Source organism: Thunnus thynnus, chromosome 21, assembly GCF_963924715.1.
Source record: "Thunnus thynnus chromosome 21, fThuThy2.1, whole genome shotgun sequence".
Taxonomy (NCBI): domain Eukaryota; kingdom Metazoa; phylum Chordata; class Actinopteri; order Scombriformes; family Scombridae; genus Thunnus; species Thunnus thynnus.
This window is the reverse complement of record NC_089537.1, coordinates 5,039,100-5,058,082: the sequence shown is the minus strand read 5'-3', so window position 1 is coordinate 5,058,082 and position 18,983 is coordinate 5,039,100.

The following is an 18,983-nucleotide window of genomic DNA, read 5'->3' as shown; positions in this document are numbered from 1 at the left end:
TAAAAAATGTCATTGTGTAAATAAAATATCTTGATTTTATCATTACTCTTACAGCAAACGACTGTACGTTAAGAAGAAATGAGTAAAAACTGCCATGAAAACCATATTTTAGGTTGGATTCGCCCTTTAAGCAGTCAGCCACTCCATGTGAATTGAGCTAACCAATCTGTCTTCTGATGAGCAGTCTCTTGGGGTAATTAACACATGCCATTTGTCTTTTACTCGCCGGTGCACCTCACATTACTCACAACAGGGTGCTTCGAATTCCACCTTGATGTTTTTCAGTCGTCGCTAAATACAAAACAGAAAAACTGACACATATAAATGTCATACCTGCCACTCACATACATGTCAGAGATAAAAAAAAAAAAAAAAAAGAGACCGACGTTATGAAAAAGAGGAACACGTTTTCATCAGGCTTCATGGTTTTTTCCTCTGACATGTGTCATGGTCAGCAGCAGAACTCCATTATGATTCACCTCCAGTCGCCTTGAGATGCATTAATATTCTCTGCCCTCATGCTGATCACAATAGCTCTACCTCAAGAAAAAAAAAAAAAAAATTCTATTTCGCAAGAGACCTGCAACACCAGACATCCCTTTCACCTAAAAGGTGCTCTCAGAAATTCATTTGAAGGAAAAAAAACACTGAACTTCTAAGAAGCGATTTTAAGTAAAAAACTGGATGATATTTGTAAAGCCTGTTATGATGATAAACATACATTGTTGCAGACACAAACTATTTTCTGCTTTCAATAATTCACACAATATAGGACTGATTATTAAGCTATATTGATGGAGGGAAAGTTACATTCATACAAGGACAAAGCGTCACATTAAGATTCATGCAAGAAGTACCAAATAAATAAAAAAAAACCCACACATAATAACCAGAGAGTGTTGACCTTGCATTAAGGTGTGTCACTGAAACAACACCAGAACAAAAAGCCGACTAGTTTCACCTATCGAGCATACTTTCTCCTGATAATGATTCATTTCCACCTGAAAAGGCCAAAGAGAAAATGGTGTTATTTGTTATTTGAGTGAAACAGCGGGGAAGTGGAGAGTAATGAACGCCAAGGAGAAGGCTGAGCCGGTGGATATTTATGTGCAACAGGCTCGCTCAAATGAGATGGAGGAGCTTTGTCAGTGACATTTTTTTTTAGTGAAATCATGATAGATTTAAAGGTGAAAACTAATCTGATAAAACGTAAATCATCTTCACTCACCTGTTGCTGTAATATACAGAGCAAAATAACCTTACAGGTCACTTTATATATATATATGTTTCTGATTTTACTGCAGTGTAAGAGATGCATGAAATTGAACTCATAATTGCTGGAATTGTTCTGAGTTTTCTGTTTGCAGCAGCAGGCGGAAGCACATATGTTCTCCATAAAGCATAATTCAAATGCAAAATACATATACAAGAAGTATATCAGCTTATCAAAAGCTCACCGTTGACTCTGCTGGTAGTAGACGTGTCAAAAGGTCAGAGTAAATGCTGAGCAAATGAGACACCAGAGACACTAATTAGGGACGTGTATGGGGGGTAAAAGTTAGCACGATGCTAAAGGCCTGTAACTGACAGTGGCGCCAAAAAATTATTAGAATATTTTATTTACAATGTACTAATAAAACAGTTTCTTTTCTTTTCGTGTTTTTGGCAAAAAGTAATCAGAGAGCCTCTGTATTGCTTCCCCTCAAAACCCCGTTTACATGAAATGGTTCAGTCCAGCCCCCAAACCAGGCGTGAACTGTGCTTGCTAGCGGTGAAATGCGAGTGAGGAATGTCTGTGGAGCATCACGTCTCAGTTCCCTAAAGAAAAATCCGGCTTCCGTAAACAAAAAGAAAGAAAAGAAAGACAGCGGAGAGAAAAGAAAGGGCAACTGTATGTCACCCAATTTGTCACAAAGAAAGGTGGATGGAGTTTAATTAGTCTCAAAACCCACGCACGTAAATACCAGGCGCGTGCATTTGTGTGTGATACGAGCATCCAGAGCAGTATCCGTGAGTGGGAAATCATCCTTGCAAGGGAGCGTGCACAAATGCGGTCCCATGAGTACGGGGGCTGTGAAGAGTGCAGTAGCAGCCAATGGAAGAGAAAAAGTGAAGAGAGACGGGGTAATTCATAGTAATAATACTAATGTACTATATTGAATTCCATGTGTGCTTTTCTCCCATGAACATCAAAGACCTTTAGTGCACTGAACAGTCAATATGGATATAAAATGTCTGATGTGAAGTGGCATCATATCTATCTATCTACTAAAGGAAGTAGTGTCTGTCTGGATGTCTGTATGTCCTTTGTGTGTCTCTTCAACTTTTCATCGGATTGACTCCACACTTGGTGGGTTCATTGCTGGGGAACAAAGGGAGTGCAGTGTCGAATTTGGTGAGATTTGAACACACAATACGTTTAATATTAATAAACTCTGAATAAACCAGCACTCAATGAGTCATGCAGGGGCAGGACTGACTCCAGCAGGGAGAGAACAGACACGACTCAGAGAAAAGTGCCCTAAAAAGAGAAAAGTAGACAGTGAAAACAGAGCTTTTAATCAAGAATGGACACTCTGACCCCATGTCTAGACAGAGAGTGTAGCGTTAGCAGCATGTTTAGCAGATCGGCAGCGAGTGACTACACAGGAGGCGTTCAGGTACATTGTTCCACCTGCGTTTTGACTGTAGTTACACACATAAAATAAAGCAAATACTTCCACAGGCCAACATGTTCTCACTCCCAACTCGTCACATATCGAAGCTTGGTCAGGACCCCCTGGCGTCACTTTTTAACACACGGGGTACCCCTTTAGCGTCATTTTTCAAGGCGCAGTATCATGGTGGTTAGGTTCAGGCATAAAAACCACTTGGTTAGGGTTAGGGAAAGATCATGGTTTGGGTCAAAATAAAAAATAAAATAAAAACGGAAAGGTGGTCTCTCTGTGCAGACTCTGCTGATTTCCAAGTTTCTGCCAACAACATTACAAGCCATCCACCAACTCCTCCACCTCCTGATAAGAAAGTAAGTCAGCTTATATAGATGTCATGTGAAGTACGTCACTTCAGAAATGTTTATATATGCTTTAATGTGCTCCGTATTACAGGTGTTGAAATGTACATATTCAAAATATCTGTGGTTTGCAGAAACATACAATGCCAACGTTTTATTCTGGCGACCAGGCTGAAATCTGTCACCTTATTTAGACGTCATCAGTCTCATAGCACGTTAAAAAATGACGCTAAAGGGGTAACCTGTGCCTTAAAAAGTGACGCCACGGGGTCCAAGCTTCGATATGTGATGAGTTCGGAGTGAGAACGGTCTGCACAGGCAGTTCAAAACCAGTTTGTCTCATATATTCCAAGACCATGACCATTGTGAAGCTCCACTACAGACAAAGCACAAATCTTTGGAACAAACATACTCACTCAAATCTGAACTGAAGGCACATAAAAAATAGGAAAACAATCTATCCACTTTATTTTAAGATGCACATTATTTGTTACTTGAAATGACAAAAGAACATGTATTCACTATTAGGGTACTTAGCTTGTTATTTATATCATCTGTGTATAATAGAAAGATGGCCCGTTCTGAAGAGGCACATTTTGAACACTGCACTGCACAAGTGTATGATAAATCCCCAAGCCATGAGAGGAATAAGTCACATGGACACTGCTACTTGAAGTGGAATAATTTGCAACTATCTTTAATGACAGTTATCGGCATTGACTGTCAGTTACAGAAGCAGAAACGGGCAGAAAAACTCTCTTGCAGAGCATCCTGGATGTAACACTGCACCTGCAAAGAAAGACCCTAGATGACATCCATAATGGTAATTTCCAAGGCACACCTTGTCTCATTACAATCCACAGATGAATGAGCACTTACAAAAAAATCAGGGACAAAAAAAAAGGAACCAGGCTGACACATTATCTGAGCTCTGACATACAAAATGAGTTCATTGAACTATGTGTCAGAAGAGTTTGAAAAGGATTCTGAAGGAAAGAGAGGATGCTATTTATTATTCATCTGTGATGCTACGCCAGACATTTCCCCATACCGAACTGAGAGACGACTGGGAGATCGCTGAACGGTTGCATGAATTCAACTGCTTTCACAAAAAGAAAGGAAACGAGATAGCAGAGATGATTGAAAATGTGCTTCATGACCGAGGGATAGACAGGGTAATAACAGCAGGGCAAACATGGCAGGGAAAGTCAAAGGAGCCCAGATATCAAAGAAAAATCATCCGGCTACATTTTCACCTCGTGCCTCCCACGCCTTAAATCTTGTAGATGTGCAGGCTGCAGAATCAAGCTCAGAAGTATCAACGTTTTTTGGCTGCATCAATCGCCCTTACACACTTATTAGTGCCACCCCAGAGCAATGGGCCATCTACAAAGAAAGTGCATAGATTGAGGCTGTAGCACCTTGTGTCATCAAGGCCCTTAATAGCAGAACATACAGTCTCACCAGTGAGGCCAGATCAGAAGCTAGTGGTCTGAAGAACTACATTAGGTAATTTCAACGCTATTGTCCTCCTCACTGTCTGGCTGAAAGTACTTCAATGCAGAGAAAAATATCACTTGACACAGTGGCGTCCAATATTAGAGTCTTAATGGAAGAGATACAGGTTCTTAGAGACGGACGGGAGTCTCTCCCGTAAATGGATGTTGCAACTCAATTTAGCGAAGGAACACAGTTGCCAGGGGAAAAATAAGAGACTGCGTGATGAGACTTCTCAAGAGGAGACAGAGTAGGACAGTGCAGCAATGGCGTATTTTTAATACAACACCATAAGTGACTTGGACACACCGCTGCAAAAATTGTAGACGGATTTTCTGCTGTTCTGAAAGTTGCACAGATTAGTGAGGATAAGTCTCTTCTGTGTATATTCCAGAGATCTTACACCTGAGTATGTGCTGCCACTTTCCCCCCCTGACTTTCCCCATCTTGGTCTCCTGAATGCATATTGTAAGATGCAGCTGCAAAGCATTTTTGGAGAAGTGTGCATTGCTTTACATATATTTTGCATATTGCCTGTGACTTCTTAAAAAAAAACTATTTGAGGTCTACGATGTTCCAGGACAGGCTTGTTGGCTAGAGAGCTGGACTTCAAAGACTCGATCAGTGACTTTGCTAGCAAGAAGGCTCGGCGCTGGGCTCTTGGTGAGTAGGGCTGAGCAGAGCAAAGGGCCAGTGATAACTGTTAACTGGTATGGCTATGGATACTGGATCACTACACATATGATGTCCACAGGCTGACATATCTCAAAGTAATGGCTGGATTGCCATAAAATTTGTTTTGCACAATCAAGACCCCAAGAAGAAGAAACCTATTGATTTGGTGACTGTTTCCCATCAGGCCTTTTCATTACCTTTGTTTTCCATTTCCACTTTTACAGCTGCTTATTTTCTAGCTGGTATGTATACTTAATTCAAAAAAGTTTTGTTTGTTATATCATTCTATAGATGTAGAATTGAAGAGGTTATAGTTAGTGATTAATGTTAAGAGAATTTTCCTTTTAAGAATTTTACCATTAAAATTACATTTAGACTGTAGAAGATGGCCTTCAGCACATTTCTTATATGAGTCTTGCATCAAATAGTGAATTCCACTGTATGCAGACTGTTGCACAGTGTTATATTTTGACAGCTCACTGTCAGTAAATATCATACAGTAAGTATTGGACTACAGGAGAGTTGCAATCCTGCAAAGGTAGAGTTATTTAAAATTTTGAGTGGGTCAATTTGGCTCTGGAGGTTTGGTTACAGCGTCCCTGCTGGTGTCCCTGTCACTTAATGATATATAGCACATAGTGTACTGGAGATACATCGACTACACCTAAGATGTTTTCCCTTTTGATGTTTACTAGAGCAACGGTAGGAGACTTGACAGCAGCACCTCAGCTGAACTTGATCTTAGTGACACTGAGAAGACAAACTTTTTAGAAATGTGCTTGTTCAGCAGTTGTTTTCTCTCCCCAGTGTACACGTCTGTGCTCTCCTCGCTTCACTTCACTGTCTTCAAAAGTCTACAGCAAGTTCAGTTGACTTACTGTGCAGTTCATAGTACTTTCTACTTTACCATAACCTGGATGACTGAGAATCTCTACAGCGCATGTTGTTGATTCACATTGAATTGTATTGATTCGGTTACATCTGAGGCTTATTCATTTATTCAAGGTTGCAACATTAAAAGACGGAGCACTTTTTTGAATGTTTAGTCATCTGCTTTGATATAACGTTCATCATTGGAACAAGGCCACATCCTCGCTGCACCAGGAACAGAAAATGTGGCTCCGGTCCTCGTATTCACTGTTCCTGCACACTGCACGTCTGTGAAATGATGTGTTTTCAGCTTACATGATGTTTATGATAATATGTTAGATGCCCATGTTCCCTTGATGTTAATGTACACGGAGAAGCTCTCACGCAGAAACAAAAATAATTATATTCATACATGGTGAAAAGGTAAAAAGCTTAATGTGTTTTCCAGGCAGTGCATTTTTGTGTCGTCCAATGGAGGCTTTTTGCAGAATGATCCAGAGGACCTATATATATATATACATATATATATATATATATATATATGCAAACATAAAATACCCAGTATACATTTAGAATTAAAGAATTAGTTTGATATTTTGGGAAATATACATATTTGCTTTCTTGCTGAGGGTTTGATGAGAAGATCAATACCACTCTCGTGTACTAGATGGGAGTCAGTTGGAGTGTCAAACAGCTGTTGGTGGTTTTGCACTTTAAGGTTTTTCTGCAACAGCTTCAGACTCAAGCTGTGGTAGTTGCTGCTTGGTATTTACAGTTAATATAAGGCTACTGCTAGCAATCAGTTATCATAGCCTAGCATAAAGTATAGAAACAGGGGGGAAACAGCTAACCTGGCTCCATCTAAATGTAACAAAATCTTCCTACTAGCACGTCTGAACCTTGCTAATTATCATGTTATAGCTGTTTTTTGTTAACTCTGTACAAAAGTAGAATTGTGACAACTACAAGTTGTAGTTTTAGGCAGAGTCTGTTACATTTAGACAGAGCTAAGCTAGCTGTTTCCCCATGTTTCCAGTATTTATGCTAAGCTAAACTAACAGTCTCCTAGCTTTAGCTCCATACTTAATGCACAAAAATGAGAGTGATATTGATCTTTTCATGTAACTCTTGGCAAGAAAATTAACAAGCATATTTCCCAAATCTGTTCCTTTAACGTATGCATAAATAAACATGATTTGATAAATGACTTAGAAAACCGTGCAAGGATTCCAATACACTTGTACTTGTGCAAATGGCAAATAATGCTACTTGAACTTGAGTAAAACACTTGTTCTGTCAGTTAAAGTGCACCTAGAAGAAAATAATCAATATTTAACAAATTATCCAGAACGTAACTTCCATATGTCCAAATATTTTTGCTGTTAAGCATGCAGGTAAATGAGATAATAGGCTATATGAAGAGATTTTTTTCTTTAAAACAAAATGACAAAGATGGATTAGATTAATTAAAATAACTTAATAAGAGAAACAACGTTGTCTACTCTCCATGCTGATTAGATGTAATTAAATGGTACATTTCATTTAGGCCAAGAAGCAGTGACTCCGTTTCTTTACTTATTTAAAGTTTGAGAGTAATGTGCAGTCGGATCTGATCTGTATTCCTCTGAAACCCGCAAAGTCAAAATGAGATTTAGGCTAAAAGAAGCTCGAGCAGAGAGGTGAAACGGAAAGCTGTGAATTATCTGGGCTCAAATTTTAGACGAGTAGAAATTGAGCCTGTGATGATGACTGTTATCCTGTCAAAAGGCTAAAACTGGGCAGAGCTACAGATTTTGGAGCATTTGGACAGTTGATGATTTGTGGTAAAAAAAGAAGATGAAGAACAAGAAGATTGTTGATGATAGATGAGATGTTTCCATGTTTCTCCTATGATGTTGTTGCCTAAACAATCACATGATATAATACAATAAAACAATTGATTTTATATGATAAGACACTGAATAGAGGTCATTTTCAAATTATAACTTCTTCAGAAGTATCACACTGTTCTTTTTGGTTTCTTGGTCTTACTGATAATTACCTAATTACACTCTAATCAAAATTAAATCATATAATAAATGGAGCTTTTCTTTCTTCCCCCCCCAAAAATGACCTTTTGAAGATATACCACTTATGTTCACTGAAAAATTCATTAACTGTCTTTCAGTAGTTCTCTGCTTCACAGTCTTACAGTTCCACATGGACTATACTGGACAATAACAGCCATTAATACCAAACTGTGAACTTAAATTAAATCTGTCCCGGTTTATTGAAAATGTAAGAAATTGTTCAAAAAGTTAGTTTGAAGAGTTATGTTAATATTACACTTTACATGAAACAGGTGAGATAATCCATAATACACATGTTTAAAGTTCCCCTGCACTCAAAGATGTGTTTTTCTTCTTGTTCCTTCAGTCTGATGTTTGAGCTTCTCTGTGCAGAATGAGTTTGTTTTCACGTTCATCTGCTGAAAGTTTCTCTGCATTCGCCGTATATCTGAGTTTAAGGCGCGAACCTACGAGCATCATTAGTGACATCACAACTAGTTCGGAATCAATCGTGGTCTGGTACGCAGCTTACACGAGCGTGATGTGGAAACTTGAAGCCTCCAGTTCACAAACACTGAGAATGAGACTGTAAATTTGAAAATGAGATTTTAAAAGCATATATTTGAAGATTGTGTGATTTTCAATGAGGGACAAAGAGTTAATTTAACTTTTTTGTTGAAAAATCATATCTGACACATATTATCATTCAAATCAGAGTATTTCTTTATATTTTAAACCATGTCTGGTGGGGATCCGTTCAATGAATCACTGCATTTTTGACTCTTCAGAAAATAAATGTAACTGCTGTTTTTCATGGGGAACAGCAGGTTATTTTATGCAAAAGGCTCCGTTCTTTTCACTAGAACTGATTATCCTGATGTTGACTAAAACCAGTTAAAAAAAAAAAAAAAAGTAGCTTCCTTGATGGATGGAGATGTTAATATCATTTTCTTGAGGAACATGTTCCTTATTAGTCGGCATTTATCATCTCACTGACTGTGCGGTGCAGTGCCTGTGCATACATGGAAACACATAATTACCAAAAGGCAACATGCAGAGATTGGAACACATTTCTCATCTGGCAAAAGATGATGCATTTCATTGGAGTGCTGGGAAGAGGAAATGAATTTCATAGAAAAATAAGGGTCAGGGAGTTTATTTTGATCTACCCAGCGTAAGTACTGAGGCTCTCTTTAATACTGTTATTATGTGTGATAACCTCAGTTGACCAAAAAGCATTCAGTTAAATGTAGCCAGTATACACTGCAGACAGAGATCAGTAGGTTTAATTAAAGAGTTTTGCTTCTGTTGTTTCACCTGATGGGTTTTTTTTTCTTATTGCTGTTGAATTTATGTCAAATAAAGACAGTTTTTGAATGAAATTACATCTACTAGAAGCTACTTAAAGCAACCACTGTGTGGTGTTCACGTGCATGTACAGATACACTGTGTGCATTAAATGTAACTGGTTTGTAAACCCTGACTTGAATAGTGTGTTGGGAAAAGGAAAATATTAGCTGTAAACATACATATACAGTATATAATAAATCCCTGCTCAATATCACTGAAATGTTAATAATGGTAGTTATAACAAAACTTGTCCATTTAATACAATTTCATTGGTTTGTAGACAAACCTCAAATAGAATTAAGCCAATTAACTTTAAAAAACAGTATTCTTGACTAATTCATCTATAATTAAAGGTCCATATTTAAGAACAAACTGCAACAAAAGTCAGTACACACATCATAAGTGAGTCTACGTTCTTTTATTTTCAGTATTTGTTATGCCCACCTTTATTTTTGATGACAGATTCGATCCTCCTGGGCTTAGATGACACCATTCTCGCCCAAATCTGTGGAGAGATGTTCAATCATTCTTCACAGATTTATTTTTTTTCAGCTGCTCTTTGCTGGGGGGGGGGGGGGGTTTATTGCTCTACTGTCTGCTTTAAAGTACTTGAAAAAAGTGAAAACTATGACCTGGCCAAGTATGTCCCCTGACTCGAATCCAATACAACAGCTTTCATTTTGTATAATAACAGTGTATGAGCTGACAGCTTGCAATGTGTTTGTAGTGACAAACCTACAGGGAATTATCAGCAACTCTGCAGCTTCTCATGACTTTACGGAGCTTTATAGCAAGTTTTAGCTCATTGTTTTGGTTCACTCCCATAGTGTTGTTTTCAGCCACAGCTGGCAGCAGTTTACAGAGAAAAAGCTCTAAAAACCTACTGTATGTGACCTGCTCAGCACCAAATGGCAAACAGACACAGTTAGCAACTAGCTGACAAACATAATGGAGCATTTAGCAGCTAAAAAGAGCCAGATATTTCCCTCAGGAGTTGGTAGAAAGCAAAAACAGAGCTAAAGTGGCCAAAAAAATCAGTTAATGCATGTTTAAAATGTTGCGTCTAGAGGCACACAGACAGAAGTTTCTTGACTGGACCAGAGAGGCTGTTGGTTTCCAAACCTGCTTTGTCACAAGCTGAGCAACATCAGCCAGATACTCTTCACATTATCTATGTTATGTAGTGTCTGGTATTTTAAAATTGACATCATTTTGTCATTGTACAGTGTTTACATCTATATCAAAACAACATTTCTGTATAATATTTACATTATCTGTGACTTTTCAACTTTTTGGAAAGTTTTTTTTCTGCATATTCATTTGTTCGTTCGTCTCTCTCTGGTTGTTTTTAATCAGTGCCGAAGTGTAACATACAGCAGCCAAATCCATTAACACCTGAGTGGCGAGTAGAAAATCATCTGAAAACATGTGGGTGAGAAAATAAAAGTGTGGCTTTATGTAACCACCATCACACACACAAAAAAAATACAGAATCATCCCTAAAAAAAACAGGCAAAGCAAGTTTATCTGTGTAGCACATTTCAACAACAAGGAGATTGAAAGAGCTTCACATAAAACATAAAAGACATCAAGAGAAAATGTAAAAGCAGCACAAGGCGATATAAAAAGTGTTCAATTGGAAATAAGACATAAAAAAGGAGAAGCAGCACACTGGCAGTTTTCTGGGAGTTTGTACAGTGTGTGCAGTTTGTAATTAATACAAAAATTATTATATTATAAAGTTCTTTCATTATCAACATGTCCACCTTCTACCTGACATTGGACAATAATTCCACAGGTTCAGTATCGTGTACAGTTACGTATTAAACTGGTGCTGCAGATATTTCAGCTACATTCAGTTTCATTTATCCTTGATCAGAGTAGGAACTTGAGAATTAATCGTACGAGAACTTACCTGCCCACATTTACTTTTCATTCACGCTGGAAAGACTGTATTTTAATATGTGTTGCTTCATATTGACACAAAATACAGAAATAAGGGAATATTTCATGTTTTATATGTTATATGTGTTATGCAGGAATCTCAACAGCAGGTTCTTCAGACTGTTTTACATCTATAGTGGCAGCTATTAATCCATTGAGATGCAGCACAAGGGATATTGTATTATTCACTATTTGTATTCTGATTGGCTGGGGGTGAAGGTGTGTGTGTGTGTGTGTGGGGGGGGGGCACACCTCCAGCCAATCGGAGTAGGTGCGGGAAGTAGGAGGGGAATCTGGGCTGTAAGGAAATATGGATTTAGAGAAGTGTAAACAACTTTTGGTGAATAAAATGTCACAGATATGTTTAAAATAGGCTTAGTATTCATAAAAATAAGTCAAAAAAGGCCGTAATACCAATATATATATTCTATTTTTCAATGTGGGCTCTCATTCAAAAGTTCTTACACAATCATATCTGGCCAACATTTCTTCCTCAACATATCTTATTTTGTCTTATAGATATTTATCACCAAAGTCTTCCTCATTTGCAATCTATCAGCAAATAGATTGGCAACTGATTTCTACTTGAATTTGTATTAAATCTTGTAGAAACTACGGCTGGTTCACGTCTCAACTAAAAAACAACATTGTCGTGGGGACATTATGTAAACCAGGCCACGCAGGATTAATCATGTAACACCTTTGAATAATGTTTTTTTTTTTCCTTTTAGTATTTTTAGATCCGAGTGCAGCTGTGAACATAGATGTCATGCTGTACAGGAAAAAAAACAGCCTAATTACATATGAGATTCATGCTTAAGAGATGACATTTTCACAGTCACTTGAAGAAAAATGAAACCTGATCTGAATTGGAAATGACGATGATGAAAGCTGTGATCTCAAAGGAATCAGAACATGATACGGCACATTTGCTTGATTCATTCAGCCCAGCATCTGATGTTTTTGGCCTTATTTTAACAAACAACAATTTTTTTTTTTTTTAGCTGTTCATGTGTTCCGGTTTTGTCATCGCTCACTGAAACAGACTGGTCAGATTGGAGTTAAACCAATCACATTAGAGCAGTTATGGAAAGAACAGGCAGCACTGTGATGGCCGTGATTTTGGCCCTTAATGCAATCCAGTTCCTGCTGCTGAGTGCGAGGCTACAAAGGAAGCAGGTGGACGCCTCCACAGTCTTCTAGATTGCTGTGCTCCTGATGGACAGGACTCATTTTTTTTCCCTCTCTCTCTGAACATGTGAGCAGAGCCCAGCGTGCGGCCCGTGCTGTCTCCCTTTCTGTTCTCGTGTTCTGAATCCTGTCATCTGTGGACGTTTTCAGATAACTGCAGTGTCGGAAATAGGCGGCTTTGTTAGGTGGTAGGGTTCGGTGGAGGAACACTCTACCTCTGAATGTGGCAAAGATCAAGGCGACGGTGATGGATTTTTCACATGCCAGATTGGGAAAAAAAAACATCTAAAAGGGCAAAACTGATGCAGTCTACAGCAGGAGGGGTTTAGTGAATTCCACTGAGGGCGACAGCAGGGACATGCAGAGGGAACCAAACTCATAAAACCCGTGACTGAGGTTGGTTCAAACACTGCTACATGACAGTTAATTACTGATAAATGCAAAGAAATTACAGCAAATTCTCCTCATATGTTAACCAGCCCAATTCTTACCTACTGTAGCCCTCTGACTGACATCCTCACTTAGAGAAGCTCAGATTAATACCGCTGACAAAGACGCACTTCCTCTGGCTCCATATTCGTCTCTTATCACTTCTCCATAGACGCCATAATTGCTTCAGTAATAACGGGCAGTAAGGAGACGCTGATATTGTATGGCTGCTATTACTATGTGCCAGCAAATTAGTTTAATATAATTCATATATTATATCATAATACTGAGGCTTGGAAGACATCATTCAGATAAGGCGCGATTCTAAAAAACAACACATAAGCTTTAGATAAAATGTATTAGGCACTGGTTTATAAAATTTTTTTTACAGTTAACAATAATCAAAAATACTGAAAAAAGTGCTTGTACTTTCCCATAGCATATGATTCACATCATTTTCATACTCATCAAAACATTCAGCGACCCCTCGTGCTCTATGAATTGGGGCATTGTCATCCTGGAAGAGACCACTCCCATCAGGATAGAAATGTTTCATCATAGGATAAAGCTGATCACTCAGAACAACTTTGTATTGATTTGCAGTGACTCTACCCTCTAAGGGGACAAGTGGACCCAAACCATGCCAGTAAAATGCCCCCCACAGCCTAACAGAGCCACCAGATCCCCTCACTGTAGGGGTCAAGCATTCAGACCTGGACCAGTTTGTTAAATTGATGGCATTAATAAAGGTTCAAAATTATCTCACAATTGTTTGATTTTGTGTCATTTTTATATCAGTATTTAATGGTAGCACTAATTACCCCTAGAGTGCTCAATTTACCCCATCCCCATACTCATTTTACCCCTACCTTGGGGTAAGTTGTTCCATAGGACTAACTTTATTTGATGGGTCATTGTTCTAAAACCATAATAATTAGATAACTTGTTTTAATTTCCATGGGTATACAACAACCTGAGGTATATATAGTAACTATTATTTGAAACAAATACATGTTTATTTTGCAGTAAAATCATCAAATGTAAAAAAAAAAAAAGGCTCATGTTACCCCGTTCTCCCCTTCAGTCTACAGTGGATAGTTATATATACAGTATAGTTGGTAGTGGAAAGGTTGATGCTGCACAGACTCTAGAAAAACCCGTCTATTATCTACCGTCTTTGACTTATCCAGCTCCACATACCATTCAGATATGTCTGAATGTATGTCACATTCAAGTAGATCTTGTCTGAATCCCAAGTGCTGATTCATGCAGACTGAACTGACCAGAGAAGTCTTATTTTCACCAATTTAATTCTGTAATCATAACGTCTCTATCCCGACAACAAATAGATGAGGGGATGTAATAAGATGATTTTTTGAATTTCTCTTTTTTATTACTCCAACCTCAGTGAAGTCAGAGGAGCGTTGGCTCAGCTGTGAATAACATCCTGCTGAAGGACGTCTTAACAGAGCTGATATGAAGCAGGAAGATAAACGTCTGCAACAAAACAAAAGAAAACCACACAAAGCACCTGACACGAAACAGACTGCTGAAAAGATATAACCCTTAGCTTATCCAGCTCAGTCTGATGCAACCTGTGATAAAAGAAATGGATGTACTAAGCTTACAGCATCTGTTATATTTACGGAGAAGAAGGATGTTTTTTTCCCCTCTTCATATTGTGAGTAAAAAAAGAGTAATACCAAATGTGATGCCAAGGTTTTTGACAGCAAAACAACAGGTTTTAAAGAATCCAATTTGCTGTAATTAGATTTTTTACTTCATTATTTAAAAACAGTTTTATTTGCCATTTAGAAGTATAAAGGTTAAATCCAGCCATTAGCCTTACTTGTGATTATCATTATAAGTAAGTCCAGGTCCCTGAGTACAGTGTCATAGCTTTTGAGTCTCCACATTGTTAATGTATTTGTTGCTTTACTTGTTGAGAATGAAGAACGTTATGTAGTTCTTATAGAAACCTCTGTATCAGTATGTTTACATGCATTCAAGAGCTTGAAATTAGATAACACAGGACAACAGATAACATTTGTACATGCACAGTTGTAACCTTGTAACTGTGAAATCAACAGGCAACAAGTCAGTAATAAGATTTCTCCCTCACAACTGACCTTATTTTGAAACCATGGCTTATTATTTTATTTTACGTATATTGAAGTAACTGCAGTGAGAGAAAAGACTCTCAAGGTTTTTTTCTTTCACCACGTGTGTCTACATTTGGACAAACAGTCATATATAATCATATATCATCCATATTTCATGGCAAACTACAGACAGGCGCATTATTCAAGGGGTCTTATCAAAACAAAAAGAGGTTGCCAGGCAACCAGCAGAGACTTGCTGGGTAGATGGATAAACTATGGCTACACTATGTAGCTGCCTCTAAAACCACAAATTATAATTGTTACCTTACAGTATTGTGTACAAATGAACCTATGAAGGCATGATGTGTGAATTGGTAGCTGTGTGTGGCTTTTTTTGAAGTTTGGAGACAGCCAGTCTTCATGCTAAGCTAAGCTAAGCTAAACTAAGCTAAGCTCACCTCCTGACTCCAGCTCCTTACTCAACATGCTATTGATCTTCTCATGTAACTCTCACAAAGGGAATATGTGTATTCTCCAAAATGTCAAACTTTTCCTTTACTCCTTTCCTTTAAGCTTCAGTTTTCGCCTGAATTATTATCATTTTGAATAAAAGAATACATTGTCGCATCCAGCTGGTGACCTTTGTCTCTCTTTCCCCCCTCAACTGTTGTAGCAGTCAAATAAAAAGCATAAAATGTCCCCAAAAATAATAAAAAAGAATACATTAAGTAACCTGGTCACTTAAGCGCATGCAAAAGCATCGAATGTGTTCTTTACTGACTCCTGTTGTGGCGGTAATTTAAAGGGGAACTGCACTGCTTTTACACGTCAAGGTCAATCAGTTCACTCAGTCATAATGTCCTCTGTGGCTCCGGAGGAGTTTTGTCAAGTCTGGGGAAGTAATTTAGCTTTGGCCTGGAGACAAATTTGTAACAGGGAGCTTATGTCACAAACTGAGAACATCAAATTTATAAGATGTGCATTCATCAGACGGGGAGGATAACAAAAATATGCTATTTAATTAGAAATTTGAACCATACGCCATCGTCCCAGACTGATTTCTCTACAGGGAAAATAGGTGGGTTCTTAATATAATTATCTCTATGCTTTTAACTCCTCATATTGGGAGATATATTTGTATCTCTATCAGCACCGTGTGCATCAATTTCTGTAACTGTTTCCAAATGAAAGAAGAAATATAATTAGCACCAAGCTAAGCACCTGGGCTCACACAATTTGCGTCAGTCTCTGCTAATGAGGCTTTGTGTGAGGCCAGCAGGCCGCCCTCAGCTCTCCCCCAGAAATAAACCGTAACACAATATAATGTATGAGATATTATATGCCATTTTACACAATAAGAAGAGGTGTAGACAGCTGTGAAATGTAGCACATCTGTGTTGTTTCAATACAGCTTTTGTGAGGACGTGTGCGCCCACCGAAACTTTCTCCTCACTTTCTCTTCATTAACCTTGTTAGAACCTTTTTCTCATCTCAGCCTATTGACATACAAACCCAAGATCCATGGCAGTAAAAGGAGACCTGACCCAACCTGACCTGAGTAGAATTGGGACCCGGTCTGACTCAGGTCCTGGGAATGGCAGCTTTGTCAGGCCAAGGAGGAGGCCTACAGGAGTTGGGACAGGATTCTGTACAACCAGGACAGAAAAATGCTGACAAAAGAGATCAGAATAGCAAAGAGGAGCTACACTGAAACAATCCTGCGCAAGTGTGGAGATCACCAACTACAGGAAACCCTCCCCCCACATTGCAGAGAACCTTCAACTAGCCGAAGACCTGAATGTGTTTTATTGCAGGTTTGATCAGCCCACTTCCACACCAGTCACCCGCTTCAACTCAGACATCACATAACCAACTGAACCTCCTGCTATCATCTCCCCCCCGACCCTCCACCAGCACTGACGGTATGTGATGAGGATGTGTGTCAGCTCTTTCAGAGAGAGAAGATCGGGAAGGCACCAGGCCCAGACGGCATGTCACCCTCCTGTCTGAAAGTCTGTCACTGACTAGCTGGTCCCCATCTTTACAAGGATCTTCAACAGATCACTGGAGCTGTGTGAAGTCCCCTCCTGCTTCAAACACTCCACTATCATCCCAGTCCCCGTGAGACCCTCCATCACTGGACTGAATGACTACAGGCCTGTCGTCCTGATGCCTGTAGTCATGAAGTCCTTCGAATTATTGTGTCGCCCTGTTGTTGTTGTCATTGTTTGTGTGTTTGTACTTGTTTGTACGTGTTGACCCACTTGAAGGTCATCACAGGCACCCTGCTGGACCTCCTGCAGTTCACCTACTGGGCAAACAGGTCAGTGGATGATGCAGTCAACATGGGACTGCACTACATCCTGCAGCACTGTGACTCCCCAGGGACGTACGTGAGGATCTTGTTTGTGGACTTCAGCTTGGCATTCAACACCAGAAGTCCTCCTCACCAAACTCACCAAACTCACCCAGCTCACCACGCCCGCCTCCACCTGTCAGTGGATCACAAACTTCCTGATAGACAGTGTTATGACCCTTGGTCATTATTGTGTTTTTTGCTCCTGCTGGTCGTCTGTATTTCTATTTTTTACAATAACCGCTCTCTCTCTTCCTTACCCCTCTAGTGTGGCCATGATTGCATGCAGGTGGTGCTACCTGATTGGCCTGGGTGCTGGGACAGCTGATTGGCCAGAACGGATGATTTAAACACCAGCTGATACTGATGATGGAGGCCCATCCTGCTAGTTGTAATGTGTGTGTGTTAGTCATGTATATGAGTGGTAAAGTGCTACAGATTTAATGTCAGCTGGGTCTGCTAAGCATGCTCTTCTTCACTAGATGATAATTCTTGTATATTGTAAATATTTGCACAAACTTAGGTAGCAGTTTAATTAGTAGGAGTGAGAAGCGATTTTTTGTGTGAACCTTTTTCTCCTGTTTTTCTTGATTAGGAGTTAAGTTATGCTTTGTCTTTTGTTTCTATTTTGTTTTTCGATAGGGAAGTTTAGGGTGGGGGTTTAGTTGACTTTTGTTTGTTGTTTTGGGCATTGCCCAGCTCTGAAGACCTGCAAAATAAACTGCTACAGTGAACTTTGATGGTTGTCGGGCTGACCACTCTTGGGCTCTAAACATGTTATGTCCAGGTTTCCCCCAGACTGGGGACGTAACAACAGGAAGCAGCAGGCGAGGCTGGGTGAAATCAAATCCAGCATCTGAACAGTCAGCGCTGGCATCCCTCAGAGATGTGTGCTCTCCCCACTGCTCTTCTCCCTTCACACCAACGACTGCACCTCAGGAGACCCGTCTGTTCAACTCCTGAAATTTGCAGATGTCATCCGCCTCATCCGAGACGGAGAGCATTCTGTATACAGACAGGAGGTTGAACAGCTGGCCCTGTGGTGCGGTCACAACAACCTGGAGCTGAACACGCTTAAAACTGTGGAGATGACAGTGGACTTCAGGAGGAGCCCCCTCGACATACTCAACATAAGTGTGTCAGCTGTGGAATCCTTCAGGTTTCAGGTCAACAACACAGTCAAAGAGGCCCAGCGAGAGGATGTACTTCTGTTAGAAAATACAACCTGCCTAAGGAGCTGCTGATCCAGTTCACACATCTGCACATCCATCACTGTCTGGTTTGGATCGGCAACCAAACAAGACAGGAACAAACAGACCAATAATAACCTGTTCCAACTTCTCACCTCGCTACAGAAACCACAGGGACAGTTTCTTCCCCCTCGCCATCACACTAATGAACAGTTAACTCACTGTGACCCTGGAACACTATAATACCCACTGTACCTACATTATTTATATTGATTTTAGTCTAAAATACAAAATATGCATTTCACTCACTACTGTATA